Source organism: Tamandua tetradactyla, chromosome 3, assembly GCF_023851605.1.
Source record: "Tamandua tetradactyla isolate mTamTet1 chromosome 3, mTamTet1.pri, whole genome shotgun sequence".
Lineage (NCBI taxonomy): Eukaryota > Metazoa > Chordata > Mammalia > Pilosa > Myrmecophagidae > Tamandua > Tamandua tetradactyla.
The window spans coordinates 82117708-82133661 of record NC_135329.1 but is presented as its reverse complement, the minus strand read 5'-3'; the positions used below and the strand labels follow the sequence as shown (position 1 = coordinate 82133661).

The following is a 15954-nucleotide window of genomic DNA, read 5'->3' as shown; positions in this document are numbered from 1 at the left end:
TAAAAATATTACAAGAAAGGAAAATTATAGATCAATCTCTCTAATGAATATTGAGTCAAAATACTCGCCAAAATGCTTGCAAATCGAACCCAAGAGTACATAAAAAGAATTACACACCATGGCCAAGTGGTTTTTATTCTAGATAATGCAAAGGTGGTTCAACACAAGAAAATCAATATAATATACCACATTAACATATTGAAAGGGAAAAACTACATGATCATCTCAATTGACACAGAAAAGGCATTTGACAGAATATCAAAAAGGCCTTTTTTGATTAAAAAACTTAGGAAGGTAGGAATGGATGGTAACTTTCTCAACATGATAAAGGGTATCACCATACTTCGTGGTGAAAGACTGCAAACTTTTCTTTTGAGATCAGGAGCGAGACAAGGATGCCCATTATCACCACTGTTATACAGCATTGTACTAGAAGGCCTAGCTAGAGCAATCAGGCAATAAAAAGAAATAAAAAACATCTAAATCAGAAAGGAAGAAGTAAAACCTTTACTATTTGCAGATAATATTATCTTATACCTAGAAAGTCCTGAAAAACTACAACAGAGCTACTGGACCTAAGAAACAAAATACTAGTAATGAGCAATCTGAGGAAGAAATCAAGAAAAAATTCTGTTTAGCAACTAAATAAATGCAACTAAAAAAATGAAATACCTATTAACCAAGGATGTAGAGGACTTGTACACAGAAAACTACAAAGCACTGGTACAAGAAATCAAAGATCTAAATAAATGGAAAGATATTCTGTGTTCATGGTTTGGAAAACTAAATATCATTAAGATGTCAGTTCTATCCAAATTGATTTACAGATTCAACACAACCCAAATTAAAATCCAACAGCCTATGCTATTAAACAAACAGGAAACTATAAATGTTGGAGAGGATGTGGAGAAACTGGGACACTTATGCACTGCTGGTGGGAATGTATAATGGTGCAGCCACTATGGAAGACTGTTTGGCAGTTCCTTAGGAAACTAAATACCGAGCTGCCCTATGACCCAGTGATAGCACTACTTGGTATATACCCAGAAGAGCTGAAAGCAACGACACAAACAGACATTTGCACACCGATGTTCATAGCTGCATTATTCACAGTTGCCAAAAGATGGAAACAAACCAAATGCCGATCAACAGACAAGTGGATCAACAAAATGTGGTATATACACCCAATGGAATATTATGCAGCAGTACAACAAAATGACATTCTTATGCACATGACAAGATGGATGAGCCTTAAGGACATAATGCTGAGTGAAATTAGCCAGACACAAAAGGATAGATACTGTAGGATTTCACTTTTATGACCAGCATAAAGGTATAATCAGAGGCTTATAATACAGAATATAGGGGACTTAGAGATACATAGAAACTAGAGATGAGTGAACTGTTAGCTAATGAGGTTGAACTCCAATGTAAGGGAGCAAAGGTGATTCTCTAGTGGGTCTATAAGTAATATTACCATACTGAAGATGAACACGATTGAAATGGGTTGTATAGACCTATGTGTCCTACTGATTCACACTAGAAATATGAATTAGTTCTCACAAGAATTACTTGAAAGATATGATTCTTGTATAAAGAGTGTTTAAGTCCAGGGTACAGGGGGAAAACTGCTATTGTATGCTGTTCTAGGTTGCTAGCTGTCGAAATGCAATACACCAGAAAGGGAATGGCTTTTAAAAAGTGGAATTTAATAAGTTGCTAGTTTACAGTTCTAAGGCCGAGAAAATGTCCCAATTAAAACAAGTCCATAGAAATGTTCAATCTAAGGCATCCAGGGAAAGATACCTTGGTTCAAGAAGGCTTGAAGTTCAGGGTTTCTTTCTCAAGTGAGAAGGCACATGGTCATGGTCACGGTTTCTCTCTCAGCTGGAAGGGCATGTGGCGAACACTGTGTCATCTGCTAGCTTTCTTTCTGGCTTCCTGTTTCATGAAGCTCCCCAGGAAGCATTTTTCTTCCTCATCTCCAAAGGTTGCTGGCTGGTGGACTCCGTGCTTCTCGTGGCTACGTCGTTCTGCCCTCTCAGAATCTCTTGCTTTGTTCAAAATGTTTCCTCTTTTACAGGATTTCAATAAACTAATCAATACCCACCCAAATGGGTGGAGACACGTTTCCACCTAATCCATCTTAACAAACACTCTTGATTGAGTCACATCTCCAAAGAGATGACCTAATTATAGTTTCAAACATACAGTACTGAGTAGGGATTAGAAGAAATGACTGCCTTTACAAAATGGGTGTGGATTAAAAAATGGCTTTTCTAGGGTACATACATCCTTTCAAACCGGCACACATGCTATGAGCTATGTTCAAAAGGAAACCATCAGCACTACCACAGCAACAGCAGAGGTAAATGATGGGGGGAGGCACAAGGGTTAAGAGGAGGTTTAGATTTCCTACTTGGTAAGAATGTGTCTATTAGTTTTCTTCCTCTTGGGAACAATGAAATTATCTAAAATTGAGAATGTTGATGGACTGTGGACTTGGGGCCTTCTACATGATGACCGATGAATGCAGGTGGCTGAAAGATACACTGATGGAGAAGTAGATTGGTGAACAATGGTGTATACTTATGAATGAAGGTTGTGCTGCTACAAAAAGGAACAAAGCTGTGAGGCATGCAAAGATGTGAATGAACGTGTGGGACGTTTGGTGAGACAAGATAAGCTCAAAACAAAAGAACAACGATGGTATGGTCACCTTTAGAAAATGCTAATAAGAAAACAGGGGACTAGATTGTAAGCTTTTAAAGCAGACACATTAAGTCCGGAGTAGTGATTATTATTTCTGGATCTGGAGAGGCTGTTTTATATATATAACCTGATACTTAGAGATAAGAATGAAGCCAAACACATTGAGGTTAAAGTAATTCAGAACATAGGGGTAAGGAAAATAGTGTCTATATTTTAGAACCACACATACTCTTTGAGACTAATGGAAGAAAAGTTTATTTGATCTGGAACTGAAATTTTCCATAGTGCATAATCTAATTCAACCTATCTGTATAGCTCATTTGAGCAATTGAAACACAGGGAGCACAGAATAAGAGAGAGGTCCTTTAATCCCGTATAGATTATTGTAGTGCCTGGAAACATCCTAGAGTATATTAAGCAGATAATCAAAAGTATTGGCAAAGTCCCCTGAGGGAGGGGAGAAAGAATATGGAACTATTAAACCTTACCATCAAGGAATTCCCTGATCCTGTGTCAAACTTTAGGGAAACCCAAATCAATAGGCCATAGCCTCAATCATGAGGCTTACTCTTGTGAAGTTTATGTAGGTAGCAGAGAAGCTTAGACTATGTATAGGCATACCTAAGAGTTACTTCTGGAGGACCTCTTTTGTTGCTCAGATGTGGCCTCAGTCTCTCTAAGCCAAACTCTGCAAGTGAAATCATGGCCCTCCCCACTACATGGCACAAGACATCCAGGGGTGAAAGTCTCCCTGGCAACATGGGAGATGACTCCCAAGGATGAATCCAGCCCTGGCACCATGGGATCAACAATTATATCCTGACCAAAAGTGGGAAAATAACTGTAATTAATAAAGTATCAGTGGCAGAGAGAGTTCAAATAGAGTCAAGAGGCTACTCTGGGAGCTGCTCTTATGCAAGCTTCAGTTAGACCTTGCTACCTATCATAACCTGCCAACCCCCAACCAGGACCATTCCAGCCAATCCTAAAGAACACCTAGGGCAATATATAAGATTCCACAAGGGTTCCATACACTAGAGTAACTTTCCAGAAACCTACAACCTCCAGATGGGTCCCTGGTCTAGATAAGTTCTGAAACCTAGCCCAGCCTCCCCAGAACATCAGATAGTTCCATCTCCCTACCCCATATTAGTGACAGACCTTTCCAATATGAAAAATTTAGAATGGCCATAGCCCAAACACCCCTAAAGAGAGTCATGGAAAGATCAAAGATAATGGAGTTATACATAGAAGATAGGATTTAACAACTGAGTATGAATGCTGAATCATTAAATTGATATCTCTTTTAGTCTCCAGTATTTCAGAGCAGCCAGAAGTAAAAACCTAAAATTGTGAAATTGTAACCCATGTCAAAGTCTGAAATATGTTCTACAATTAATTTTGGTGCTGTGCTTTGAAATTTATAGCTTTTCTGTATATATGTTATTTTTCACAAAAAAGAAGGAATAAAAGTTGATTGTGATGATAAAAAGATATTTAAGCCCTCTAGCCTATATTCTGGAGCAGCTAGAAAAAAAAATATGAAAGGATCATATGGTAACCCCTGACAAACGCTGGTATCTGTCCTGTGACCACTTGCTGAACAGTGCTATGAAAACTATTGCTTTTTTATTTCTTTGCTTTGTATATATGTTACACTATACAACAGAAAAAGTTAAAACAAAAAATTCAACAGCTTACTTTGCAGAACTGGAAAAGCCAATTGCCAAATTTATTTGGAAGGTAAGGGACACTGAATAGCCAAAAACTTCTTGAAAATGAAGAATGAAGTTGAAGGACTCTCATTTCTTGACTTTAACACATATTACAAAGCTACAGTGATAAAAACTACATAGTATTGGCATAAAGATAGACATATTGACAAACAGAATTGAATTGAGGGTTCAGAAACAGACCCTCAGATCTATGGTCAATTGGTGTTGACAAAACTGCAAAGTCCACCCAACTGGAACAGAGCAGTCTGTTCAACAAATGGTGCTGGGAGAACTGGATATCTATATCCAAAAGAATGAAAAAGGACCTCACACCTTATATAAAAATTAACTCAAAATAGATCAATGACCTGTATATAAAAGCAAGAACCATAAAACTCCTAGAAGAAATGTAGGAAAGCATTTCAGCCAATCCTAAAGAACACCTAGGGCAATATATAAGATCCCACAAGGGTTCCATACAAGATCGTGTGGTAAGAGGTGGTTTCTTAAATCTTACCCCCATAGCATAAGCAATGAAAGAAAAAATAGATAAATGGCACCTCCTCAAAATTAAAAACTTTTTTGTTTCAAAGGATTTTTTCAAGAAGGTGAAAAAACAGCCTACTCAATGGAAGAAAATATTTGGAAACCACATCTCTGATAAGGGGTTAATATCCAGTATTATAAAAAGAGATCCTATAACTCAATGATAAAAAGAGAAACAAAGCAATTTAAAAATTGGCAAAAGAAATGAAAAGACATTCTTCCAAAGATGATAATACAGTTAGCTAAAAGACATATGAAAAGATGTTCAGCATCATGAGCTATTAGGGAAATGTAAATCAAAACTACGAGATAGCATTTCACATCCACTACAATGGCTACTATTAACCGCTGCCCGCCCCCCCCCCCCAAAAAAAACCTTCAAGTATTGGAGAGGATGGGGAGAAACAGGAACATTTATTCACTGCTGGTGGGAATGTAGAATGGTGTAGCCTCTGTGGAAGACAGATCAGTTATTCCTCAAGAAGCTAAGTATAGAACTCCCGTATGAACTGGAAGTCCCACTGTTAGGTAGATAGAAGAAATGGAAGCAGGGACACGGACATTTGCACACTGATGTTCAACAATAGTTGCCAACAGATAGAGACAACCCAGCTGTCCATCAAGCAATGAATGGATAAACAATATGGGTTATATACATACAACAGAATATTATGTAGCTGTAAGAAGAAATGAAATTATGATGCATGAGGCTACAGGGATGAACCTGAAGGACATCATGTTGAATGAAATAAGTCAGACAGAAAATGACAAATATTGAATGACCTCACTAATATGAACAAAATATAACTCGCAACTCATGTAGTTGATAGCTAGAACGTAGGTCACTGTAAGATAGAATGCGGGCAGAGAATGGAGTACTGATGCTTAATTTGTGCAGAATATGTAATAAGTTTGTTTGGAAATGGATGGAGGTGATGGGAGCACATTATAGTGAGTATAACTAGCAGTGATGTTATGTGAATAGAAGGAAAACCAGAGGATGAAACATGAGCCTGTATAACTGAACCCTCTTTAGGGTGAAAATATTGTAAAATGATGGTGGTGATGAATGCACAACTCTGTGAATATATTAGAACACAATGATTGTACACTTTACATGGATTGTATGGTAGAATTTGTTTCAGTAAAACTGCTTTAAAAGTAGAATAAGAAAATGCATAATTTTTAATAAAATAAAATTTAAAAGATCAGTTTAGTAACAAAAAATAGTCACTGTTAAGGAAATGTAAAGATAAGCCACACACTGGAAGAAAATACTTCCAAAGCACATAGTGGATAAAGGATTGCGTCTAGAATAAAGAATTCACAAAGAAGACATATTGACTCCAATAATAAGCACCTGAAATGAATGCTCAACATCGTTCCTCATTAGGGAAATGAAAATTAAAACCACAGTGAGGTACCAGCACACCCCTATTATGTAGAATGGCTTTTTTTTTTTTTTTTGAAGACAATATTAAGTGTTGCTGAGGACATGGAGCAACTGGAACTCTTACACACTGCTAATGGGAATGTAACATGGTATAGTCACTTTGGAAAAACTTTGACAGTTTCTTATAAAGTTAAACATATACTTGACATTTGACCCAGCAAATCCCTTCTAGGCATTAATCCAAGTGAATTGAAAAGTTATGTTCACACAATAATCTGTATGCAAATATTTATAACAATTCTATTAATAGTTGCCTGAAACTGAAAATAACCCAGATTTCATTCAACAGGCGAATGGATAAAATAACCATGGTACCTCTATACTATGCAATACTACTAGCAATAGAAAGGAACAAACTATTGATCATGCCATAACACATGAGAATCTTAAGTGCATTTTGCAAAATGGAAGAAGCCAAACTCAAAAGGATACATGTTGTGTGATCTCATGTATGTGGCATTTTGGAAAAAGCAAAACTACAGGGTGAAAAACAGATCAGTGGTTTCTAAGAGTTGGGGAATAATGATTGAAGGAGGAGTTGATAAAAAAAAAAGGTCAACCAGGGAATTTTTAAGGTGATGGAGTTACTGTATATGGTTCTGTGGTATAAATACATAACTCTATGATTTGTCAAAATCTCTTGAATTGTACACCACTGAATAAATTTTACTTTATACAAATTAAAAAAAATACCAGAACTTTGGGGGAATGCAAGATGGAACGCAGACTGTGACAGATGAATCTAACTATACTACAAATGAATGACAAAACCACACTGAAGGGATGCTGAACAAAAGAGGTGACCTAAGTAATTTTGGAAAACAACATATTGACGGGATACTCTCTAAGGTCAAAGAGAAAAAGAACTTTATACAAGCACTGTACTTTGTTTCTCACTGCAGTATGAGTTAGCAATTTGAAACTACTTTACATGTATACTAAGGTTGAATAAATAACTAAATATATTGTAGATATTGAGATAAAGGTTTCTGAGTGTCAGAGAAAGAAATTATAAATAAATACTTATTGTTAGAATGAACCTTCTGGTGCTGGATTGGAGTTGGAGACAGTATGAACTCATATTTTAAATTATGTATATACCTATGTACGTATACTGTGATAGTTTGAGGCCATATGTACCCCAGAATATCATGTTCTTAAAGTAAATCCATCCTTGCGGGTGCAGACCTATTGTGAATGGGATGTTTTGATTAGGTTATTTCAGTTGAGGCATGCCCCAGGTGCTTAATCCTCTTACTGGAGTCCTTTATAAGAGGATGAAAGAAAAGAAAGATCCAGAAGCTAAGAGAGTAGTGACACACACACAGAGACAGAGAAGACACAGAAGCTGTCAACAACAAGACCTGGAAGAGAAGGACTAGATCTACCACATGTCTTGTCACATGGAAAAGGAGCTGACTATCACTGGCAGCCTGTCTTCAGAGTCCAGGTATCATCTTTGATTTTTTGATTTGGACATCTTTATGGCCTCAGAACTCTAAGCTTGTAATTGAAAAAATCCCCATCTTAAAAGCCAACTTATTTCTGGTATATTGCATTTTGGCAACTTTAGCAAACTAAAACATACGCCAATGCATAAATGCAGATAGATGGCAGGAAGATAAACATAAATATATGTGTGTATATGGGTTAGTATGCATATATCCTTTTCATTTCCTTGGCTGCTCAAGCAAATACCATGAAATGGGTCGGGTTAGACAATGGGAATTTATTAACTCAGGTTTTGGGGCTAAAAGAAAATCTAAATCGAGGCATCATTAAGGCTTTCTCCCTGCAAACTGTGTCATTCTGGGGGTGGCTGCTTGGTGACCTTTAGTCCTGAGCTTGTCACATGGCAAGGCGCATGGTGGTGTTTCCTGGTGTTTCCCTTCTCTTCTGGATTCCACTGATGTTTAGCTTCTGGATGCTCTCCCTGTGGCTTTCTCTCTCTTATTCTGAATTTCATTCTTCTTATGCGGGACTCCAGCAATGGTATTACGACCCATCCTGACTGAGGTGGTCACACCTTAACTGAAGTAACCTCATCTAAAGGTCCTACTTACACCACCTACGGGGTGGGTGGGTTAAGTTTAAGAACATGTTTTTCTACTGTACATACATCTTCTAACCATCACTGTAGATATATATATTTGGCCTTATACAGTGAGCACCTAACATCAGTGTTACTGCAGTAGCAATAAGCACATCAAGCACCTAAATCTTGGTTTCTTGTTACCTTTCTGTCATAAAAGGAACCAGGGATCCTTGAACAAGTAGTTGATTCAAGAGCTGGGGCAGGAAAAACACAAGATGATGCTGGATCATATTATGCTGCCAAAAAGTAATGTTTAAAAAAAGGGAATAAAAAGGATGGGAGCATGCCAAAAGAACACAGGAGCCAGGCTGAAGAGGCTCCAAATGTCCTGACCAGTTATGAAACAATTTGAGTAATAAAATAAATAGCCATATTATTAAATTATAACTCAAAGAGTAAAATAATTATGCATGTGCCAACAGTGAAATGAAAAAAATGACTAAATAAATTTATAATGGGGTAGAAGAGACAACTCTTTCTTACAGAAAGAATTACAGTTAATAAATGTAGAAGGAATGAGGGAAATATAAAATCACCATTAGAACACACACCACAGAAAGAGTTGTCGCATGTAAGATTCATCCACCAATGAATGCAAAAATTAGGTATAAAAAGTCATCAAAAGGTTCATATTCTGACCCAGTAATGTGACCTGAGAGGTCCTAACTGAGGGAAATATTCTTCAGCGTGACTGACGTTTATTCAAGTGTTATTTGTAAGATTGAAAAATGGAAAAAATTTGTGTTAACAATAAGTAAAATGATTAAACAAATTATGCTATAAATACTCAGTGGAAAATTACAAAGCCTTTAAAAGCTTCTACTTATAAAACCTATTTAACAAAAAAGACAATATATAATAATGTGGGACAGAGAATTTTTGTATTTGATGATTGCAAAACATTAAAAATATTTTAAAAGACTGACAGGAAATCGTAAGGAAGCAATTTTTTATAGTAAAAACTGTATCTTTTCTATTTTCCACACAAAGTGGTAAATTACCATGTTAATTCTAAAATATGTGGATAAATGTGGATTCCTTCTATAGAAATAGAATTTGTAGGTAATTTTGTTATCAGTTCAAAAAGACCATCAATTCCAAGAGAAAGGACCATTTTTCCAACTGCTTTGTATTCCCCATGGTGCTTAGTTGCATGCCCTGCTATTCAGGGGACTCTGAATATCTGCACACTGATTGATGTTTCAATCTTCATAGCTGTCGCTGTTACATAATGAAAGTATAGCACTGTTTCTCTTCAAGGGACAGATTTTATTTCAGCCACGTGGAACCTGGACTTGATGTAATGAGCCAGTGGCATTAATGATACAGTGCCCCCTCTTCCCCTGCCAGGACAGCAACAGAGGAGCCCTGCCAAATCTCAAGATATGATTAATATCAATAGTATCATAATACCCAAAATTAAAATTAAAATACTTATTATTACAAGAAACAGGAATATCTCTACTTGAATGGGAAAAAAATCAATAGATGCCAACACTAAGATAAGGGAGATGAGGGAAAAAGGACAACAGAGATGCTATAGTGATCTGAGAAGGATTTTAAAGTAGCCATCATAAATATGCTTGAAAGAGCAATTGTGCTCAGTAGCGAGAGCCTGCCATGCTGGAAAGCTGGGTTCGATTCCATGCCTGCCCATGCAAAAAAAAAAAAAAAAAAAAAAGAGCAATTGTGAACATTCTAAAGACAAATGAAAAAAGTAGAATGTCTTAGCAAAGAAATCAAAGATATAAATAAAAGCCAAGGGAATTTAGCATGGAAATATACAATATCTGAAATAAAAAATTCAGTGGATGGGCTCAAAAGCACCATGTAGAAGAGAAAGGAAATAATCAGAGAACAAGAAGAAGGAACAACAAAACTTACATAATCTGGAAAACAGAGGAAAAAGGCCTGAAAACAATGAACATAGCCTCAGGGACCTGTGGGAATATAGCTAAAGAGCTAATATTCGGGGAACAGATTTTCCTTAACTGTTTGATTCATTTAAAGTGTGTTTCACTGTTGAAGACAAAATTACTATTCTGTTAGATGTGATTCTCAAGGTATATAGAGGAAATATTTAGGCCAATTGTATTATAAACAAAGTATGGCAAAAAGATTTAAAAGGAAGTAAGGTATTTACCTTTCATTCAAACTGGTAAAATATCCAGAGTAGGAGAATTAAAACAAATTTTTTTTGGATCATAAATTTAATTTTAAATCAATTTAGCTTCCTCAGCTGTTAATATAATAAAAGCAGAAAGAACAGGCTGCCTTTTTCCCCCCAGATTTAATCAGAAAATTGTATCTATAATAACTGACAGAACTCACTTCTTGTGTTTCAACCATCTCATCAAAAAATTGTTGCATTTCCCTCCAAACTGTACTTTTTGGATTCCTCTGTGAATATACACTTTTCTTACTCTTTCCTGGAGGCATCTTGGTTTAAATCCATCTTTAAAAAACAGAGAAGGGGTACGTATATGGAGACAAAATATCCTCTTGAAGCCACCAGACATAGAGTTGCTAGAAGAAGCTGTTTGTACACACAAGCTGCATGGGGTAGGGAGAGGGGAGGGCTGTTGACCTGGAGACACTCGACAGCTTTTGGTGGCCAGGCACAGACAAGGCCGCACTGTGCCCCTCTTTCTCTCTGGGATCAGGACAGAGCTGGCAGAGGTGGCACTTCATCTTCCCCTTGGAACTTGTTGTTCTGGTTCTCCTCCAGAAGCCTTTAGCCGGATATATATAATCCAGGCTGATTATAAAAATAAGAACCATTACAGTTGGCTCAAGAAATAAATTGTCCAACAGTTCTGCTTTGTTATTTTTTCATTATCCAAGGCTGTTCCAAAGCAAGAAACAAGGACATCTCTCAAGCTCCCAATAAAAGTGATTTCTTTTTTTTTCTGCTCCAAATGCTACAACCTGAAGAATGGCTGCATATTGAGATTATAAAAAAATCTCAGAAAAATATATATCTGTATATCTCTATATGTCTATTTTTTAAACTTTACACTCCTTTAAAAGTGCTTATTCGGTCAGTAGCTCCCAAAGGAGGCTCTTCTGCCGGGCCTGGGGGTCTGTGGTCCTGACATGGGTTTTTGGGCTCACGGTGTACCAGGCTGGTTCAGGCAAGGGTCCTCCCTACCAGATTCACTGCACACTGGACATCAGCAAACACCTGAACCTGTTGCACTAGAGATCCCTCTAGTGTGTAGTCACCACAGAGAAGAATTCTGTCTTCTTGTCTTGGGCTCTGTTTGTTTTGAAAAGGTCATTGAATGAGAGTTGGTTTCAGTAGAGAACTGTGGGTCTCAATGCTGGTTCATTTATCTGCTATGGGCACATGGTGTTCGTTTCTGACATCTGCAAAGAGCTCCTCTGCATCTGGCCCATCATTAGGTTCACATTCTGAGCATTTGTGTTTCCACTTGCCATGGACACAGTGATGCTCGTGTTGGTGTACACTCTTGGCTGGGCAGGTGTGGGCTGGTTCTGGACTGCCTGGCTGAACACACTGTTGTTTTTCACTGCTCCCTGCTGCCAGGCTTTCACGTCTGGTGACTGGTACCCAGAAGTGGGTGGAGTCTGCTGGAGCAGAGAGCTCTGAGGAGGCGGGACTGGCATTGGCACCATGGAACTTCCAGGGCTCAGAGATGGAGCAAAGCTGGTCTCACCTTGGGGAACCATTCCTGATTCTGGCTACTGGAAGACATTCTGCTGCATCTGAGGATTGAGTCCAGTGCTGAACTGTCCTCCCGTGTTTTCTGTCATGCCTCTGTTCATCATGTCGTTGCATATGGCCAAGTATACCTCCAGATTTGTGGCCAATTTTGAAAGTGGCTGGTAGAAGCAGATGGGGTTCCTGGATTTGTACCAGACTTTGGTGGGTAAGGGACTTGCTGTAGAGCACGTGAGGGAGATGGGGGTTCCCCATCTAAACTGGAAGTCCAGATGAGAGGAGGTTGTTCCCAAAGCTTTGTTAGCCACAAGCGTGGCTCTTCACTGCTGTATTAGCTGCCTCTTGTCAGTGCTGTTGACTGTACAACTCATGCTGGCAGTGGACCAAAATTTGGGCATTCAGTGGTGGCTGAGGTATAATTTGCTGCTGCATACCTGATCTCCTAGTGATGCCAGTGGGAGCAGATGCTGCAAACTGGTTCAAGAAAGATTTTGCTGTATCAACTGCTGTTGTCCCTTAAACATTGTTATAATTGAAGTCAAAGTTGGTTAGGTGCAGCTGGAGGTCTGTTTGGAGTCTGCCTGGGCTGCATGCCCATGCCAGGTGAGAAAGCACCTTGGGGAGGTATTACTTGAACAGGCATATTTCCCAGTGCTGACCATTGCTTGGATAGGGTTAGGGAGACTGACAGTAGGAGAAGGAATAGAATAAGGCTGGAAATAAAGGTTGGGACTTTCTTCCATCATCAGAGGTGTTGCTTGTTGTGGTGGAAATCTTTCTAACAATACATCTAATCCACCCCCATAAACAAGTTTGTCAATTCCGAGAGCTCTGTCTGGTTCAGCTAGCTCAATTTCATCTTTGCCACTGAGGAAGAATACCAGCTGTTCAAGGATAACTGTTTTATCATACCTGCCTCTACTGTTGGTGGTGGACAGGGACATTCATCTAATTGTGAACTAATACACTGGTCTGCTGTTTTATTCTGATTTATAGCTGTCACTGTAATATTTGCCTATGAAATATGATCGCCTGTTCCTGTTGTCCAAACCGGTTATCAATTGCTTCCAATTCCAGGATCTGAGTTGATGGTTATGCTGATAGCAGCCCCATCCATCCTGTCTGTCTCACATAAGCCTGGCAACTGTACTGCCTTCTCCAGCGTGGGCAGTAACTGGTCAAGGTCAGCTGTAAACTGGCTCTGGGATGCCAGTTTCATTTGCTCAGGTGTACATTTGGTCTTTGGGGTTGGGTTTGAGTTACAAGGATCCATCTGTTCCTTCTTTTCCACTTTCACCTTCACATAATTCAAGCTCAGGTTTAAATCCTTCTCATCAGCAGCATAGGAGCTAATAGTCTTTTGATTTTTTTTCTTTGAAGTATACAGTTCTAGTTTTACACTGAAATTTCTTTATATCTGCCCAGTCACTGACGCAGAAGTAGGTGCACTGTCCTTTTTTCAGGTGTAACAGATAGAGTGGTGATATCTGAGAGGATACCTGTAAGAGGCAGTGCAGAATTTTGTGCCACTCTGTAAGGGAGCTTTGAAAAGGAGCAAGAACTCTACCAGAGGCAGAGTTGGAAGTGCTCCTGTAAGACAGTACATCTTTGCAACTTTTATCTTTTATCAACATGCTATAACTGCTGTTCTGCAGTTGTGAAAAGTTGCACCAGTTTGTGTCTGCTTTGAGAGTACTTATGTCTCCATCTGAGAATCTGTCATTGTTATGCAGAAGCCCTGAATCCAGAGTCTTGCCAACAGTAGAGATGTTGTCAGACTGAAATCATCTCATTTAAAATAGATGTAATCTCTTCGTTACTTTTGGACTAGCTTTTGCTGGTTATATACGTAATCTGCTAGGTGAATTCTGTGAGCTCATCTGCCTAAAGACTGGAAAACTGGTAGAGAAGTCAACAGAGTCATTGGGTCTTTCATTCAAACCTTGTGAAGATGTTACTGGGATGTCTGACTAAGATCGGTTACTATTATGACAGGCACTACTTGCCATGCCGATGGGGGAGCATAATGTTGAAATATTGGAAGAAAATGAGTTAGCATCCTAGGCCTTGTTGCTAGTCCAGAACTAACCTGTGTCCTTGGAGACAGGAACTGTGCTAGGATTATTACTGTACCTTCCCATAGGAGAATTATTGAGGTTTAAAGTGGGATTACTGCTCTGGGAACTGGCTTGTCCCTGGTTTAAGGCAACACTGGCTACAGTATGATTTCCAGGTGAGCATCCAAAACCCCCTTGGCTGCTGCTCTGAAGGTCTGACCTCTATGGGCAGTTGACTGGTGGATACCACATTGCTCTTGGGTGGTGGCAATGGGGATGAACAGGTAACACCATGAGCTGCAGAGATACTAGGATTGACTAAGGGGCTTACTCGGGGAATTGATATTCCAGAATAGTGTCATTTTGAGGACAAAGACCACTGTGTCCCCTGTCAATGATATGAATTCCCATGATGAAAGGTTGCGTGGTTAGACTTTGAGGACAGCAAAGTTTACACTTGTGTGAGCGCTAAGCATTGTCCTGTCATTTAATTTGAATCTATAGGGTGGGCTAGAAGCAGTGCCAGGAGTCAGCACTTCTTGAAACAGTTGTCTGATATAAAATGGCTCTGTGCCCTGAGGTTGGAAAAAGGCATTAAATGCATTTCCTCACTGAATCTTCCCAGCCAGTTCAGCCAGCAGCTCTCAGGGATATCATAGAGATGCTTTTACTGTTAGTATCTTGCTTGGTCATAAAGGATTCAACAGCTGGAATCCGTAATAGCTGGAAGCCGAGGTAATCGCCGTGCAATGCAAATCAATCATGACTGGAAATCTTCTCCATCCTCTTGGCTTGATTTTGGCTGCATCAAAATGAAGCACTGCATTACTTCATACCACTGGCAGGCTGCTGGGATCTCAGTGCCCGGCTCATCTGACGGGTGAACCAGCATCCTGCAGTTAAAGGTATGGCTATTTCACCGTGCGGTCTCCTGAGGCCCAGGAACTCCATTTACTAGTGATTTTGGTCACAGATTCTTCAGACATTCTACATGATCTCTCACACATAGGATGCTGTAGAAACTGGTATTCATTAGTTCCTCCTGTTTGTAATCCAAGTAGGTGGTTACATTCTCTAACACAAATTCAGTTCTCCCTTCATAGTTCACGACAAAGAAAAATCCACGCAAAGCCTCCAGAAGAAGAGATACCAGAGATTCCTTTTCAATTACTCCTTGACTACTCAGTGAGATGTCTGATTTCTGGACATCATCATCAGTTGCCTCTTTCTCTTGTTCCATTCTTTTTGTGAGCTGTATTTGATCTACTGCCTTCTTCAAAATCTTGCAGTTCTCAGGTTTTACACTCAAGCTGTCAATGGCACTTATGTTAGCAGACAGTAACACAGTTATCTCTTCTAAATATTTTTCTTGCTCCCGGTGCCTCTTTTCAGTGCTTGATGCCAATGTGTCATGTGGTGATCCTTTTCTGGTATGTGACTATATGGTGATTAGCAGGGTTGGATGAATTGTCCCCAAGGCCACTCATGTTGAAAAATGTCACACCTGGGAGACTTCTTTATTCACAGCATCCTCAGAATAGATTTGGTCAAATCTTATTGTCCAGAGTAATGGAGTAGTGATGTTTTCCAGAGATAGCTCTTGTATCTTCACCCTCACTTTAAGGCCAATTACACAAACTACTCATTTATTTGTAAATCATTCACAGCACAATTTAGTGATCTCTTATAGA

The 15954-nt window shown here is 38.9% G+C and overlaps 1 pseudogene; it reads right to left on the bottom strand.

Annotated features, from left to right (window-relative positions):
* Window positions 1-11554: 11554 nt before the first annotated feature.
* LOC143676193 (nuclear receptor coactivator 1-like) lies at window positions 11555-15750 on the bottom strand (annotated as a pseudogene).
* Between the last annotated feature and the right edge of the window lie 204 nt (window positions 15751-15954).